The 18131-nt window shown below is 36.4% G+C and overlaps 1 long non-coding RNA gene across 1 annotated transcript in view; it reads left to right on the forward strand.

Moving 5' to 3' along the window:
* LOC143647985 (uncharacterized) overlaps window positions 1-17855 on the forward strand; it is a 71192-nt gene extending 53337 nt beyond the window's left edge. The window contains exon 3 of the long non-coding RNA XR_013158298.1: window positions 17786-17855. This is a non-coding gene — a long non-coding RNA (uncharacterized LOC143647985). The remainder of the gene's footprint in view (window positions 1-17785) is intronic.
* Window positions 17856-18131: the final 276 nt, after the last annotated feature.

An 18131-nucleotide genomic window follows, 5' to 3' on the forward strand; every position in this document is an offset into this window, starting at 1 on the left:
GTTGCCAATAAAATTCTCCAAGTTTATTCACCAATGTCAGTTCACATCAGTGAGACCATACAGTATTTGTCCTTTTGTTTCTGGCTAATCTCACTCAGCAAAATGTCCTTAAGATCCATCCATGTTGTTACATATTTCATAACTTTATTCTGTCTTACAGCTGCATAATATTCCATTGTATGTATATACTACAGTTTGTTTAGCCACACATGTCGATGGACATTTTGGCTGTTTCCATCTCTTTGCAATTGTAAATAATGCTGCTATAAACATTGGTGTGCAAATGTTCATTTGTGCCCTTGCCTTCATGTCCTCTGAGTAGAAACCTAGCAAAGGTATTGCTGGATCATATAGCAATTCTACGCTTAGCTTCCTGAGGACCCACCAAACTGCCTTCCACAGCAGTTATACCATTTGACATTTCCACTAACAGTGGATAAGTGTGCCTCTTTCTCCACACCTTCTCCAGCACATGGCATTTCTATTTTATTGATAATGGCCATTCTGGTGGGTGTGAGATGATATCTCATTGTGGTTTTGATTTGCATTTCCCTAACAGCCAGGGAAGTTGAGATCTTTTCATGTACCTTTGACCATTTGTATTTCTTCTGAGAAGTGTCTGTTCTAGTCGTTTGCCCATTTTGTAATTGGGATGTCTGTCTTTCTGTTGTTGAGTTGAACAATCTCTTTATATTATTCTGGATACTAGACCTTTATCTGATATATCATTTCCAAATATTGTCTCCCATTGTGTAGGCTGCCCTTTTACTTTCTTGATGAAGTTGTTTGATTCATAAAAGTGTTCAATTTTGAGGAGTTCCCATTTAGTTATTTCTTTTTTCAGTGCTTGTACTTTGGGTGTAAGGTCTAGGTAACTACTTCCTATTATAAGATTTTAAGATATTTCTCTATATTTTCTTCTAACAGTTTTATGGTCTTAGATCTAATATTTAGGTCTTTGATCCATTTTGAGTTAATTTTTGTATAGGGAGTGAGATATGGATCCTCTTTCATTCTTTTACATATGGATATCCAGTTCTCTAGGCACCATTTATTGAAGAGTCTGTTCTGTCCCGGGTATGTTGGCTTGACTGTCTTATCAAAGATTGGCAATTGTCCATAGATGAGAAGGTCTATATCTGAATACTCTATTCAATTCCATTGGTCAGTATATCTATCTTTATGCTAGTACCATGCTGTTTTGACCACAGTATAGTTTCATAATACACCGTAAAGTTAGGTAGTGTGAGACCTATGACTTCATTTTTCTTTCTCAGGATGCTTTTAGCAAGTGGGGCAACCTGCCCTTCCACATAAATTTGGTTATTGGTTTTTCTATTTCTGAAAAGTAAGTTTTGGGATTTTAATTGGTATTGCTTTGAATCTGTAAATCAGTTTAGTTAGAATTGACATCTTAACTATATTTAATCTTCCGATCCATGTACATGGTAAGCCCTTCCATTTATTTAGGTCTTCTGTGATTTCTTTTAAAAATTCTTGTAGTTTCTTTGTATAGATCTTTTGTCCCTTTAGTTAAATTTTTGCCTGAATATTTTATTCTTTTGGTTGCAATTGTAGATGGAATTTTTCTTGATTTCCCCCTCAGATTGTTCATTACTAGTGTTTACAAACACTACAGATTTTTGAGTGTTGATCTTGTAACCTGCCATTTTGCTGTACTCATTTATTAGCTCTAGTAGTTTTGCTGTGTATTTTTCAGGATTTTCAACATATAGTATCATATTATCTGCAAACAGTGAGAGTTTCATTTCTTCCTTTCCAATGTTGATGCTTTGCAATTCTTTTTCTTGTCTGATTGCTCTTGCAGAACTTCCAACACAATATTGAATAACAATGGTGATAGTGGACATCCTAGTCTTGTTCCTGATCTTAGGGGTAAAGTTTTCAGTTTTTCCCCATTGAGGATGATGTTAGCTGTGGGTTTTTTTTTTTTTTTATGTATTCTCTTTGTCATTTTGAGGAAGTTCCCTTCTATTCCTATCCTTTGAAGTGTTTTCAACAGGAAAGGATGTTGAATTTTGTCAAATGCCTTTTCTGCATTAATCGAGATGATCATGTGGTTTTTCTGCTTTGATTTGTTGATATGGTGTATTACATGAATTGATTTTTCTTACATTGATCCATCCTTGCATACCTGGATGAATTCTACTTGGTCATGGTGTATAATTCTTTCAATGTGCTGCTGGATTCAATTTGGTAGAATTTTGTTGAGGATTTTTGCCTCGATATTCGTTAGAGAGATTGGTCTGTAGTTTTCTTTTTCTTTTTTTTTTTTTTTTTATCTTTGTCTGGCTTTGGTATGAGAGTGATGTTGGCTTTGTAGAATGAGTTAGGTAGCTTTCCTTCCTCTTCAATTGTTTTGAAGAGTTTGAGCAGGGTTGGTACCGATTCTTTCTGGAATGTTTGGTAGAATTCACATGGGAAGCCATCTGGTCCTGGACTTTTCTTTTTGGTGAGCTTCTTAATGACTGATTAAGTTTCTTTACTTGTGATTGGTTTGTTGAGGTTGTCTATTTCTTCTTGAGCCAGTGTTTGTTGTTCATACTTTTCTAGGAAGTTGTCCATTTCATCTACATTGTTGAGTTTATTAGCATAAAGTTGTTCATAGTATCCTCTCATTACTTCCTTTATTGCTGTGGGGTTAGTGGTTATGTCTCCTTTTCCATTTCTGCTTTTATTTATTTGCATCCTCTCTCTTCTTCTTTTTATCAACCTCACTAAGTGTCCATAGATCTTATTGATTTTCTCATGGAACGAACTTCTGGTTTTATTGATTTTCTCAACTGTTTTCATGTTCTCAATTTCATTTATTTCTATTCCAATATTCATTATTTCTTTCCTTTTGCTTGCTTTGGAGTTAGTTTGCTGTTCTTTCTCTAATTCTTCCAATAGGACAGTTAAATCCTTGATTTTTGCCCTTTCCTCTTTTTTGATATAGGCATTTAGGTCATTAAATTTCCCTCTTAGCACTGCCTTTGCTGCATCCCATAAATTTTGATATATTATATTTTCATTTTCATTTGCCTTGAGATGCTTACTTTTGTAATTTCTTCCTTAACCCACTGATTGTTTGAGTGTGTTGTTGAGCCTCCAGATATTTGTGAATTTTCTGACAGTCTGCCAGTTTGATTGATTTCTAACTTTATTCCGTTATGATCTGAGAATTGTTTTGTATGATTTCAATCTTTTAAAATTTATTGAGACTCGCTTTGTGACCCAGCATATGGTCTATCCTTGAGGATGATCCATGAGCACTTGAGAAAAAGGTGTATCCTGCTTTTGTGGTGTGTAATGTTCGATAAATATCTGTTAAGTCTAGCTCATTTATTGTATTATTCAAATTCTCTGTTTCTTTATTGATCCTCTGTCTAGATGTTCTGTCTATTGACGAGAGTGGTGAATTGAATTCTCCATCCATTATGGTAGATGTGTCTATTTCTCTTTTCACTGTTTTCAGTGTTTGCCTCATGTATTTTGCAGTATTCTGGCTCAGTGCATAAATATTTATGATTGTTATGTCTTCTTGTTGAATTGTTCCTTTTATTAATATACAATGTCCTTCTTTGTCTCTTTTAACTGTTTTACATTTGAAATCTAATTTGTTGGATATTAGTATAGCTACTTGCACTCTTTTTTGATTATTATTTGCATAAAATATCCTTTCTCAACCTTTCACTTTTAACCTATGTTTATCTTTGGGTCTAAGATGTGTTTCCTGTAGACAGCATATAGATGGGTCCTGTTTTATTAATCCATTCTACCAATCTATGCCTTTTGGTTGGTGAGTTTAATCCATTAACATTTAGTGTTATTGTTGTATGGGTAGTACTTTCTTCTATCATTTTGCCTTTTAATTTTTCTACTTTTTACCTTTACTGATAGCCTTCATTTCTACACTCTTCTCCACACCTCTCTCTTCTGTCTTTTCATATCTGTTTCTAGTGCTCCCTTTAGTATTTATTGCAGAGCTGCTCTCTTGGTCACAAATTCTCTCAGTGACTTTTTTGTCTGAAAATGTTTTAATTTCTCCCTCACTTTTGAAGGACAGTTTTGCTGGATATAGAATTCTTGGTTGGCAGTTTTTCTCTTTTAGTTATTTAAATATATCATCCCACTGTCTTCTCACCCCATGGTTTCTGCTGAGAAATCTATGCATAATGTTATTGGGCTTCCCTTGTATGTGATGGATTGCTTTTCTCTTGGTGCTTTCAAGATTCTCTCTTTCTCTTTGACATCTGACATTCTGATTAGTAAGTGTCTAGAAGTACGACTATTTGGATCTGTTCTGTTTTGGGTATGCTGACCTTCTTGGATCTGTAATTTTAAGTCTTTCATAATAATTGGGAAATTTTCAGCCACAATTCCTCCATTAGTTTTTCTCCCTCTTTTCTCTTCTCTTCTCCTTCTGGGATACCCACAACATGTATATTCATGCACTTCATGTTGTCATTCAGTTCCCTGAGTTTCTGTTCATATTTTTCCATTCTTTTCCCTATATTTTCTTTTGCTTGTCAGATTTCAGATATTCCATCCTCCAGTTCACTAATCCTATATTCTGCCTCTTGAAATCTGACATTGTAGGTTTCCCTTGTTTTTTTCATCTCTTCTACTATGCCTTTCATTCCCATAAGTTCTTTGATTTGTTTTTTCAGACTTTCGATTTCTTCTTTTTGTTCATTCTTTGCCTTCATCATATCCTCCCCCAACTCATTGATTTGAGTTTTGATGAAGTTTTCCATGTCTATTTGAACATTCTGAGTTAATGGTTTCAATTCCTGTATCTTATTTGAATTGTTGGTTTGTTCCTTTGAAGGGAATATCTTCAATTTTCCTAGTGTGTTTCATCATTTTTTGCTGGCACCCAGGCATTTAATTATGTTATTAGTTTATTCGGGAGATTGTTTTCACTTCTTTTACCTAGGATTTTCTTGCTGGATGACTTTGTTGTCTGTCTGTTCTTTGACATTCAATTCAGCTTTTTCTGGACCACTAGCTTAGGTTTTGTTTAACAGAGCAGAAATTTTCAGTTCTTGTTTTCTTGTTTCTTGCCCTACCTGTATGGTGCCTTTTCCCTCCCACCCTTAGGAGTGTCTACTTAGGTATTATAGACCCCAGCTGGATTTTCCCAGACCAAGCTGGCCTCCTCTCAGGAGGAAAGGGTCACCTGTGTAAGTTTTCCCTGAGGGTGAGACCCAGCAGGTTGAAAGTCTTCCCTATGACGTCTCTGGATTCTGTGTTTTTCCTATCCTGCCCAGTATGTGGCACTTTTCTGTCTGCAAGTCCCACCAGCATAAGGTGATGCTGTACCTTTAACTTCAGCAGACTCACCCTGCTGAGGGCCTGGTGGAGACAGAGGAGAGGTTGTAGGCTGGCTTTAATTGCTTCAATTTTCCAAACCCTGGAGTCTGAATTCCTTGAAGGATGGAATTCACTTGAGCTGGGCTCCACCCCTCTCCTGGGGAAGGCACAGGCTCCAGAAAAACCCTCAAACAAGCTTGTTTCTGCCTATGCCCGGGGCAGTGGCAGCCTGAGAAACCCTGCCACTGTATCCAAAGGCAGTCAAGCCTTTGTAGAAACACAGCCACAAAAAAAGAAATTGAAAAATCCTTCTCTGAACAGGATGCCTGTTCCTCAGGTTTGTCAATCAAGAGCATAAGTTGGTATGTTGTTTTGTGTGCCTTCAGATCCTATATGCCCCCTCCTTTCCTTCAGGACCCAGACCCTTTCAAGTATTATGTGCTCTCGGATCCAAGAAAACCTCTGTTTCTTTTTTCTTTTTCTATCACCCCTGCCCCCTCAGCACTGGGGCAAAAATCAGCAATCTCCGCAAGGTTCAGCTGAGCTGGGAGCCTATTTTTTTAGTAGTCAGAATTTGTGAATTAATTCCGCAATTGGAGCTTAGTTGCACTCCTCCCCTGTTGCTGGTAAGCTCTCTTTCCTTTCCCCTCTGGGAAGCAGCCTGTGGGGGAGGGGTGCCAGCTGCTGCTGCTTAGGGAACTCACAGTTCTGGGTGGGCTCACAGCCAGTCCAGACTGGGGTACGCTGTGTGTCCGGTCACTGACATGGCCCTAGCACTTGTTCTGTACTATTCCTGGCTATTTAGTAGTTGCTCTGGAGGAGGAACTAAATCCTGCACCTCACTAAGCTGCCATCTTGGCACCATCCTTCCAAATTTAAATTTTTAAAAAAATCTTAAAACTTAAAATTTATAAATTTTAAAAATTCAAAATTTCTAGGATTAAATTTTCTTGAAAACAATGATAGCTAATGCATAGTGAGCACATACACCATGTCAGATACTGCGGCGAGGTATTTCCTGTTTTAGTCATTTCAATTCTCAGGTCAAATACCTAGTAAATAGAAGAGCCAGGAATCAAACCTAGGAAGTTGTATTCCTGAGTCCATCTTTTCTTAATTCATATTTTGGGAAGGAAATCATTATGGATTCACATTTTTTAAACAAATGTATTTCAATCCTTTGCAGACATTTTTCTTTTTCTTTTTTTTTTTTTAAGTGCTCAAATCATTTCATCTTTGGCTAATGGAACCACTTACTTGTTTTAGTAAACCAAGATACTTCAGGTTTGTCTTGTATATTTCCTACAATAGGAAATTAAAGACTTAAATCTTCCAGTTCTTATGATTTATTGTCCCTTTTAGTAAAAAAAAAAAAATTATTTGAATCACTCTGAAGAATGCATACTATCAGTCATATCCTGAACCTACTGCTTCCCCAATGTCTTTGATTCATCAAATAGCTTCTCTCTCTTGCATAATACCGAATCTCTATCCCTACTGAACAAGCTCAAGTCTATGCCTTCTTAAAATTTCCCTTCCTCTCCAATCTGTTTTTTGTGTTTGTCCAATAAGTCTATTTCTTATCATCATCAAATTCCTGAATAAGTAGTTTACTTTCTCTCTCTTACTTACTCAAAGCATTTTTATGTCAACAAACTACAATCTGACTTCTGAATTCCCTATGGTAGATCATTTTACCAAAGCTAATGGACGCTTTGCTGTCATATTACTTGACATTGATGGATCATCTGACACTGCCAACTATTTAGCTCAGGATTTCTCTACTGTGGCATTATTGATATTTAGGTCTGGATCATTCTTTGTTGTAGGGGCTGTCCTGTGCATTGTAGGATGTTTAGCAGGTTACCTGGTCTCTATGGAGACACCTGTGTGACAACCAAAAATGTCTCCAGATATTTCCAATGTCCCTCATGGGGGCAAGACTGTCCCCAGTTGAGAATCACTATTCTCAGGGGAGAGGATGATTAAATTGAGTCTTGTAGGACTTTCCTAACTGGGCAAATGGAACTGTATGAGCAAAGTTTCAAAGGCATGAAAGGAAATCAAAGGTTTGAAAAAGCAGCTTGTGTCAGGTTTGTGAGCTCTTAGGGGGCAAGTGGAGAATTATAGGTTGTAGTTAGATGATTCCTTTCATAGTAGTTAAATTATTCTTTTCCCATACGGCAATAAATTCAGAGGTGGAGCTCCTTTGTATCTGCTTTTTGATATAGGTTATGCTCAATAAATATTCGTGAATGAAAATATGCTTGGTTACAAAAAGCTTTAACAGTAAAGTGGTGACAGGAATTTAAAGAATTTCTGATTCCAAATTTGTGTATAGTACTAATAAAAAGAACATTTATGTTGCCTTTAATAAGAGGTTCCTTAAGAAAAAATTTTCTTTTTTACAGAAAAAATGTACGGGTGAATTATATATCTGTATTACTTTCCTGTTGCTGCTGTAACAAAGTATGATAAATTTTAGTGGCTTAAAACAATGCAAATTTATTATCTCACAGTTCTGTAGATCAGAAGTCCAGACTGGCTCAGCAGATTCCTTTGCTTTAGCTTTCACAAGGGTGAAATCAAGGTGTTAGTTGGATGAGCTCTTATCAGGAGACTCAGGGAACAACCTGCTTCCAAACTCATACAAGATATTGGCAGAATTTAGTTCTTTGTGACTGTAGGACTAAAGTCCCCATTTCATTGCTAGTTGTCAGCTGGGGTTTCTTTATCTGTGAGACACCCTCCTCAGGTCCTTGCACATGGGCCCCTTTATCTCAGAGCCAAAAGCACTTGGTTGAATGATTCTCATGTTTGGAATCTCTCTAACCTCCTCATTCTTCTATATCTCTCTGACTTCACCTTCTTCTTTTGATTATAAGAGCTTGTGTGGTTTATATTATATTATAAGAGCAAGTGTACCAGCTTGGTTAATCTAGAATAACATCCCTATATTAAGGCAAGCTGATTAATAACCTTAATTACATCTACTAGGTCCCCTCACTGTAGTACCTAGAGTAGTTTTTGATTGAATAACCAGTGAACAGGAAACTTGGGGGAATATCTTTAGGATTTTGTATACCACAGTGTCTTGTCTTATGATCATTCATGCCCAAATGATAATGTACAGCAGGACAGAGCAGAAGGTGGCAAGGTAACAAAATCAAAATATCTGTTCTCTGGGGTAGACCTGACATGGAGGAAGTGACTCACATGCAGAGATGGGGGGCAAAGAATTGCAAGCTTAATTCTTTAGGAAGTTTGCAGTCTAATATGCAATACAGAAAAATTCATTTACAATCAAATTAGCAGTGGGGAAACTGAAAAACAGGAATATTGGAAGCCAAGTAAACAGGTGGTCATCATTTGGAGAAATGGCCTGTCCCTCAGCATAGATCCACCTCACAGTTTAAGGGTCAAGGCAGGGCTTCAGTCCTTAGGTAATGGAAGACTACAGGGATGGGCATAGGGTACGAGGAGGGGAATAGGTTGGAACGAAATTATAGTGTCTATTACAGAATGGAAGGACAGTGAAAACAGAGGTGTAATAACAATAATTCAGGGACAGGGAGCCAGCCATTGGCACCTGTGATGGCACCAATTTCTGGCTATAACTTGAATTAAGTTATTTCCCCCAAAATGCCTAAGAGTTCCTCAGTGGTTCTTTATGAATACAAATGTTGTCTAAGTCTTTCTGCCTCTAAGAAATTTCTTTCCTTGTAAATGCAGTGACATTGTTGATTCATTTTATAGCAAAGGTCAATATCATACTTAGTTTCATAGGTGGAAGAGGGCAACATCCCTCAACCTCCTTTTTTTCTATTGATCTGGAAACATTATTGATGCCTGTTGGTTTACTTTTAGCATTTGTTATAAAAAATTTTAAAGGTGGGAGATAAAATATGAATGCAAAAAGACATTTACAGAAGTAGAATAAAGAAACTTACCCCCCCCACTTTGTTTTAAGTGTTTTTAAAATTTATTTGGTTTAAAAAAAGAGGATGTTTCCTAGTAACTTAGAGGGATTCTGGATCTGGACAAAGAATCTTAATTGGTCCTTTGGGAAAGATTTATCATTGATAAATCCAGAGAAGCAAAGTGAAGATTTCAGAATGTTTGCTTTTAGAGCTCTTTTCCTGGGACACATTTCATAGTCTCATTGCTTATTTGTCTTGTGGCTAAGAATGCTTTCATTTCTGATAACCATTTTGCTATTAGATGTGTGTATGTGTATGTGGAGGGGTGGGGTGGGGAGTTGGGAGGTGGAGAGGGTGAAGGGAGAGGTGGGCAATTACTGAGTAGTATCACTGTTTTTAGTCAAGTCACACCTCTATAATGAACAAGTTTATGCTTCACATTTTTTCCTCCAGCTAGCTGACACGGCCAAAACTTAATCTAGCAGATGATTGAGTGGGGCGTTAGCCAATACCACAACTGCTGCCAACTTCCTGTCCTGGGCCTCCTCTCCTGGGTTTATTATATTTCAAGTCTGGTTCTCCTCCAGCTGGCTCACTACTCCAAAGATTGCTTTCATTGTGATATGGACAGGCCATAATGTGAGTTCAGTTACAGAATCATCAGAAATCCTTACCTTTCTCCATCCATTGATGGGTTCTGTAAATTACATATCCACCTATATTAAACCCATACATTTTTATCAGAGGAAGGCAAAACAAATGTCTTAATTGATGTTAATCAGTTTTTAGCTCAACATATGGATTTAGAATGCTGTGTACTTTTGTTATAGAATATTGGAAAGTTTGCTGAGAGATAAAAATTGTCAATATAAATAATGATTATGATGAGTATAGTGTAGCTTTTGAGTTAGAACAAAAACAGGAATAAAGCAATGATTAAATTTTAAAAAATGCAAGGCAAACAAGATGGATGTGGTCACATTAATATGTTGCCAACATTTCTCAGAGATCCAGGTCTTCCCTAGTAGCCATATGAGGCTGCCTTATTGAATAATGTCTGGGTTGGTAATTTAATGAGGCAGCACTATGTACTAAGTAGGCCAAAATTAGAGGTTCGCTGTCCTATGATTAACCATAGATGAGACCTTTCATCACCAAATTGAGTTTCAATTATATTCTGTTGGCACAAGTTTTTGTATTGATGGCTCAGCACAAAATATCACCCATCTTGGACATTTTACTAGGTATATCTTATGAAGAGTAGATTAGGTGGGAAGATTGTAAAGGAGGAAGCTCTAGAAATCAGCCCCTCCACCAGAACAACTATTAAACAGGCTGGAACTATCTGAATCAACTATTATGAAACTCTGGAGTCCAGTAGAACATTGTACAGCATCCAGGGTAGAGCAGGAGGAAGAGACTGGTAAATTACAGTAAATATCAGTAAATTGCTTTCTTTCTGCAGTTACTAGAAACCATCCCCTACTGTTGCAGCAGGGTCTGGTCCATGACCTAGCTTGATGGTGCAGAAAGGGACATAAAAATCCACTTCCCCAAGGTTCTGGGAGGGCAAGGGCTAACTGCTGGACATAGTTTTTGATTAGCTACTTCGCATCATCACTAGGGGCTCTGCTCTCAGGGATACCATTGATCCAGTCTGCCCTAGGCAAAGGTGTAGAGGAAATTTAAATACCGATGCTTCCTCAAAGCTGTGGAAGACAATGGAAGGGCTGCATTATCTGGGCAGGTCAAGATAATGGAAGCTTTGAGGAGGCATGGAAGAAGCAAGTGGTGCTTTCCTCACTCCTCTTTCATCTACTATCCTGATCATTTGGGAGCCAGCAGTCACACCCTGGCCTCATACCTGTTGGGAAAGAATAACTTTGGAAACTCCTCTCTCGTTTGCCACCCCTTCCCAGAATTTGTCCTCCAAGCACAAGCAGCCTGAGTCAACAAAAAGCAGTATAAGAAACAACTGGGGTTGTTGGCCCGAGACAAAAGCTTACTTGCTTTTAGTCCCACAATGGAATACCCAGGAGAGAGAGATATCTGTCCCCTGGGAAGTAGAAGAGGCATTCAAACTCCTGTAACAGAGGAACTCTTAAGACCACTAGCAAGCACAAGCCCAGAAAAGACAGGAGGACCCTGCACTTTACATTCACTTTGGGCAGACTTCCTGGTAGGGTGATACTCAATAAAATCTCTGTCACACAAGCTCAAGAAAGAGACATCTTAGGGAATAAATCCCAGAGTTGACATTTTAACATATTAAAATGTACAATGTGCAAGAAAAGTTTATAAGACAAACAAACAGGAAATTATGGCCTATCCAAAGGAAGAAAATAAAAATCAGAAAACATCAGTGAAGAACACCAGACTATGGACTTACTGGATTAAGACTTTAAAAAGTGATCTTCAATATGCTCAAAGATTTGAAAGAAAATAAAAAGAATTGTTTTAGTTGGCTAGTACTACCGAAATGCAACATACCAGAAGCAGGTTGGCTTTTATAAAGGGGATTTATTAAATTATAAGTTTTTAGTTCCAAGGCCATAAAAAATGTGCAAACTAAAGCATCCATAAAAAGACACCTTGGCTCAAGGAAGGCTGAGGGCATCTGGAACACTTCTGTCAGCTGGGACCACACATGGCTGGCATTTGCTGTTCCTTTGGCTTATAGTTCCAAATAGCTTTCCTGGGGGCATTTTCTTTCTGCATCTCCAGTATCTCTGTCTGTGTCAGCTCTGAGCTTTCAAGCAAAATGTTTTCCTCTTAAAAGACTCCAGTAAACAGATTGAGACCCACCTTGAATGGCAGGAGATGCATCTCATGGGAACTACCTAATGAAAAGGCCACACCCACAACTGGGTGGGTCACATCTCCATGGAAGCAACTTAATGAGAAAGATCCCATCTAACAATATGTCTGTCCTCACAAGATTGGATTACGATAAAGAACATGACTTTTCTGGGGTACATAACAGATTCAAAACAGTACAAGAATGAACAAAATTATATCAGGAAAACAGTTAATAAACAATATGAGAATCTCAATTAAGGGATATAAATTTTTAGGAGGAAGCAAACAGAACTACTGGAGTTAAAGACCAAAATAACTGAAATTAAAAATGCCCAGGAGGGTTTCAACACCAGATTGGAGCTGGCAGAAGAAAGTCAGAAAACCTGAAGAAGCGACAGTTGAAATGAGCCAGATTAAGGAGCAGAAAAAAAGAATTATAGAAAGCCAAAATAGATGAAGAGAGCTCTGGGACATTGCCAAGGGTACCAATGTACACATTGTGGGGGTCCCACGAGGAGAAGGAAGAGTGAAAAGGACAGAAGAAATATGCAAATAAATAATCACAGAAAACTACCCCAACATAGCAAAAGATGTGAATATGCACACCTAAGAAAGCTGGAGATCACCAAATAGGATAAATTTAAAGAAAAATATGCCCTGTCACATATTGATCAAACTGTCAAATGCAGAGAAGAAGAAATGAGTTCTGAAGGATGCAAGAAAAAAGCAATACATTATGTACAAGGGAGTCCAATTAGATTAAATGCTGATTTCTCATCAGAAAGAAGGCAGTGGGTCGATATATTTAAAGTGCTGAGAGAAAATAACTTCCAACCAAGTATCTTATATCCAGTGAGGTATTCTTTCAAAAAAAGAGGGAAATATTAAGACTTTCCCAAATAAGTAAAAGCTGAGGTAGCTCATTACTACTACATTTGCCCTACGGGCAATGCTAAAAGGAGTTCTTCAGATGGAAAGAAAGGGCATTAGATAGTGGCTTAAAGTGGCATAAAGAAATAAAGAACTACAGTAAAGGTAAGCATTTGAGTAATAATAGATATCACAACTATTGTTTCATGCTTTTTTTTTTTTTTTTTTTTTAAGGCACTCACCCCATGGCCACGCGGCGCCAGCGCCTTGCTGGCCGCAGGGTGAGCGCGTTGTTTCATGCTTTTTGATATGCAACTCCACTTCTTGTTTCCCATGGTTTCTAAAATGTAAATGCATAAAAAAGTAATGGTAAATCCATTATTTGGGACATACAATATTCAAAGATATAATTGGTAACAAGTACAAAAAAAGGCAGGTAAATGGAGGGGTATAAGAACAGTGTTGTGTATGCTATTGAAGTCAAGTTGTTATCAAATCAAACATGATTGTTATACATTTAGGATGCTAAATTTTAAACCTACAGTAACCACAAGGAAAGTAAAGAAGAATATGTACAGGTAGAAATGAAAAGAGACTCTATATGGTATAATATAACAAATAAAATAAATAGAAAACTAGGCCTTACTGGAAGAATTGAGGGACAGAAAATATGTAAGACTTACAAAGATTAAATAATAAAGTGGCAGAAGAAAGTCTTGCGTTATTGGTTGTGACTATAAATGAAAATGGATTAAGCTCTCCAGTCAAAAGGCAATGGGAGGTGGGCCATGATGGCTCAATAGGCAGAGTTCTCACCTGCCATGCTGGAGACCCACGTTCGATTCCTGGTGTAAAAACAAACAAACAAACAAAAAAGGCAAAGGTAGGCAAGATTGATAAAAAGCATGACCCAATGATATGCTGTCCACGTGATACTCACCTTAAATTCAAAGACATAAGTAGGTTAAAAATGGAAGGATGGAAAACAATATATACCATGCAAGTAGTTAGCAAAAGAGAGCTGAGTTACCTGTACTAATATCAGATAAAATAGGCCATAAGTTAAAAATAGTTACAAGGGACAAAGATGGTCATTATATGCTGATAAATTAGTCAATTCAATAAGGAGAAGTAACAATTTTAAATATATATGCACCTAACATCAAAGCCCCCAAGTAATGAAGCAAATGCTTACAAATCTCAAGGGGGAAATTGATGGCTCTACATTAATAGTAAGATACTTTAATACACTACTTTCAATAATGGGTAGACTATCTAGAGAAAATCAATAAGAAAATACAAGATGGGAAAGAAACTCTAAACCAACTTGACCTTACAGACAGATCTAGAGCACTTCACAACCCAAAACAGAATACACATTCTTCTCAAGTGCACACTGAATCTCCAGAAAAGACCATATCTTAGGTTATGAAACAAGTTTCAAAAAATTCGAAATATTGAAATCATGAAGTATATCTTCTCTGATAACAATGGAATGAAGCTAGAAATCAAAATCAGAGGGAGAAATGGAAAATTCACAAATGTGTGGAAATCAAACTATGTACTCTTAGACAACCAATAGGTTAAAGAGAGAAATACAAAGGAAATTAGGAATATCTTGAGGTAAATGACAAAGAAAATACAACATTCCAGAACTTTTTGGATGTAGCAAAGACAGTGGTGAGAGGGAAGTGCTTACATTAAGAAAGAAGAAAAATTTCAAATTAGACCTAATCTCAAAACTTAAAGAGTAAGGAAAATAGAGCAAATAAAACTCAAAGCAAGTCGAAAGAAGGAAATACCAAAACTCCAGTAGTTGGCTCTTTGAAAAGATCAATAAAATCATCAGATCTTTAGTGACACTGATGGAGAAAAAAGGGAGAGGGCATAAATAACTAAAATCAGATATGAAAAAGTAGGCATTGTTATGATCATGCTGACATACAAAGAGCTACAAGAAAATACTATGAACAGCTATATGCCAACAAATTAGATAGCCTAGAGGAAATGGACAGATTCTTAGAAAAACGCAAACTGCCTATACTGACTCAAGAAGTAGAAGATCTCAGGAAACCAATAACCAGTAAAGAAATTGAATCAATAATCAAAAACCTCCCAACAGAGAGAACTCAGGATCAGATGACTTCACAGAGGTTTTCTATCAAACACCCCTATAGAATTAACTCCAATTCTTCTCAATCTGGTCCAAAAAATTGAAGAGGAGGAAACATTCTCTAATTCATTCCACAAGGCCAACATAACCCTCATACCAAAGCCAGATAAAAATATCACAAGAAAAAAGTACAGACTAATATCTCCTATGAATATAGATACCAAAATCTTCAACAAAATACTAGCAAACTGAATCCAACAGCATGTTCCATGAATTGATCCATAACATGATTAAGTGGGATTTTTATCAGTTATGGAAGGATGGTTCAACATAAGAAAATCAATGAAATAATGCACCACATTAACAGCATAAAGTAACCTCCCCAACAATCATGTCAAATGATGCAGAAAAGCATTTGACAAAATCCAGTATCCTTCTTGAAAAAAACACTTAGAACACTAAAAATAGAAGGAAACTTCCTCAACGTAAAGGGTGCATTTGGAAAAGCCTTCCACTAACATCATACTTAATGGTGAAAGTCTGAAAGATTTACCTCTCAGATCAGGAACAAGATAAGAATGTCCACTGTCACTACTGTTATTCTATATTGTACTGGAAATTTTAGCTAGTACAATTAAGCAAGAAAAAGAAATAAAAGGGATTTAAATTGGAAAGGGAACTTTTCCTGTTTGCAGATGACATGATCCTGTATGCAGAAAATCCTGAAAAATCAACAGCAACGCTCCTAAGCTAATAAATGAATTGAACAAAGTGTCAGGATACAAGATCAATAGTGTTTCTTTACACTAGCAAGGAACAACTGGAAGAAGAAATTAAGAAAAAAGATCCCTCCATAATAGCAAGTAAAAGAATCATATATCTATGAATAACTTTGAGGATGCAAAGTACTTGTACATAGAAACGGAAAAAAACATTGCTAAACAAAATCAAGGAACTAAATAAATGGAAGGACATTCCATTTTCATGATTGGAAGGCTAAATATTGTGAAGATGTCCAAAGCAATTCACAGATTCAACATAATTCCAGTCACAATTCCAACAACCGTCTTTGCAGGAATGGATTAGCCAATCATTAAATTCATAGACAAGGTTAAGCAGCCCTGAATAGTGAAAGCCATTTGAAAAAGAAGAAATTTTGGAGGGCTTTCACTTCCCAATCTTAAAACTTATAAAGCCACAGTAATCAAACATGCAATACTGGCACAAGGACAATATAGCATCAATAGAATTGAATTGAGAGTTCAGAAATCAGCCCTCACATTTATGACCAACTGATTTTTGACAAAGCTACCAAGGCCACTCAATTAGGAAAGAATAGTCTCTTCAACAAATGGTGCAGGGAAAAGAGTTCTCCATTTGTAAAAGAATGAAGGTGGACCCCTACCTCATGTCATATACAAAAATGAACTCAAAATGGATCAAAGCCCTAAATGTAAAACCCAGAATTATCATATTCCTGGAAGAAAACTATGAAAGCATCTTCAGGACCTTATGTTAGGCAATGGTTCCTTAGACTTTACACCCAAAGCTCAAGCATAAAAAATAAATACATGGGGTCTCATCAAAATTAAAGACTTTTGTTCATTGAAGGAGTTTATGGTGTAAGTAAAAGGACCACTCACACAATGGGAGAAGATATTGAAAAACCACACATCTGATAAGGTTTTAATATCCAGAATGTATAAAGAAATCCTTTAACTTAACGAAAAGACAAACATCCTACTTAAAAATTGGGTAAAAGACTTGAGTAGCCATTTCTCCAAAGAAGACCTATAACCACAAGAGTGCTTTGAATACTATTGCTTTTTTATTTATTTGTTTTGCATATATGTTGTTATAGTATACAATAAAAAGTTAAAAAGAAAAAAAAGAATCCAGTACTTAGAATGAACCTAACTAGGGATGTAAAGGACTTGTACACAGAAAAAACAATCAAAGGAACTGCAAAATACATACAGTGAAGGCTATAAAAGTTATACCATGGACTATAATTAAAAGTACAATGATAAAAATGGCTTTCATTATACCAAATGTATCACACCAAATGCAAAGTGTTAATAGTATGGCAGTATATGGGAATCCTGCATTTTATGCAGGAATGTTCTGTAAACCCACTACTTTTCTAATTAAAAGAAATAAAATATATGAAAATTATGAATGTTTGATGAATTTAATTCAGTGTATTTTGTACAATGGTACAATTGTAAATATTTACTTTCATCAATTTTAACAAATGTGTCACACCATTGCATGGTGTCAATTATAAGGTGGTATGTGGGAATTTTTTATTTTACACGTGATTGTTTTGTAAACCCATGACTTCCCTAATAAATTAAAAAAAGAGTGGATGAATGACACAATTTTCATATTCAGAGGGCAGCCTGTGATATAGTTTTGAAAGGTAAAGAAGATGGATGCAGACAGAATGTGGAATCTAGACCACTGGAAGGGTTATGACAGGGTTAGCAAACTGATTTGGAGGGCCAGAATCTATGTACTATTGTTCATCTAAACTAGCCTAAATTCACTACTGTCTGATGCAGATACTAGAATGCCACTTTTCTGTGTTGGTTTAAAAAATAAATTGAACTTCCATATAGATATGATATTGGTTAGCTGATACATTGTTCACCTTTAGCCTCTTAAAGCTAAATTTTAATTGGAAGTTTGCTTACTGAGTATAGAGTCAGAATATAGGATTTATCTTGGACAAGATAACTTTAAATCCTCTTCTTCTCTGTAGAGAAACCATCGCCGATGTGCAGTAATGGTCTGTCTGAAGGAGGAGACTCTCCTAAAGAGTGCAGATCAGGGTCAGTAATTCTTACCTCACTCTTTTTTTTTTTGCATGGTTTACTTAGGATAATTCTTTTGTTGATAACTTTAAAATTATGTTGGTAATGTTGTCTCTTCTGAGCTCAAACATGAGTATAAAAATTATTTCTTGATTAATATGTTGATGGTTGATATTTGGTGAATTTCCCAGTCACCCATTTATAAATTGTTGCTTAGTTTGTGTAAATTAACATATGGCCATCTTTAATCATTCTATTCTGATGAAGTTAGAATAATTCTGAGTTGTGATGTCT

This window comes from Tamandua tetradactyla, chromosome 10 (assembly GCF_023851605.1).
Source record: "Tamandua tetradactyla isolate mTamTet1 chromosome 10, mTamTet1.pri, whole genome shotgun sequence".
Taxonomy (NCBI): Eukaryota; Metazoa; Chordata; class Mammalia; order Pilosa; family Myrmecophagidae; genus Tamandua; species Tamandua tetradactyla.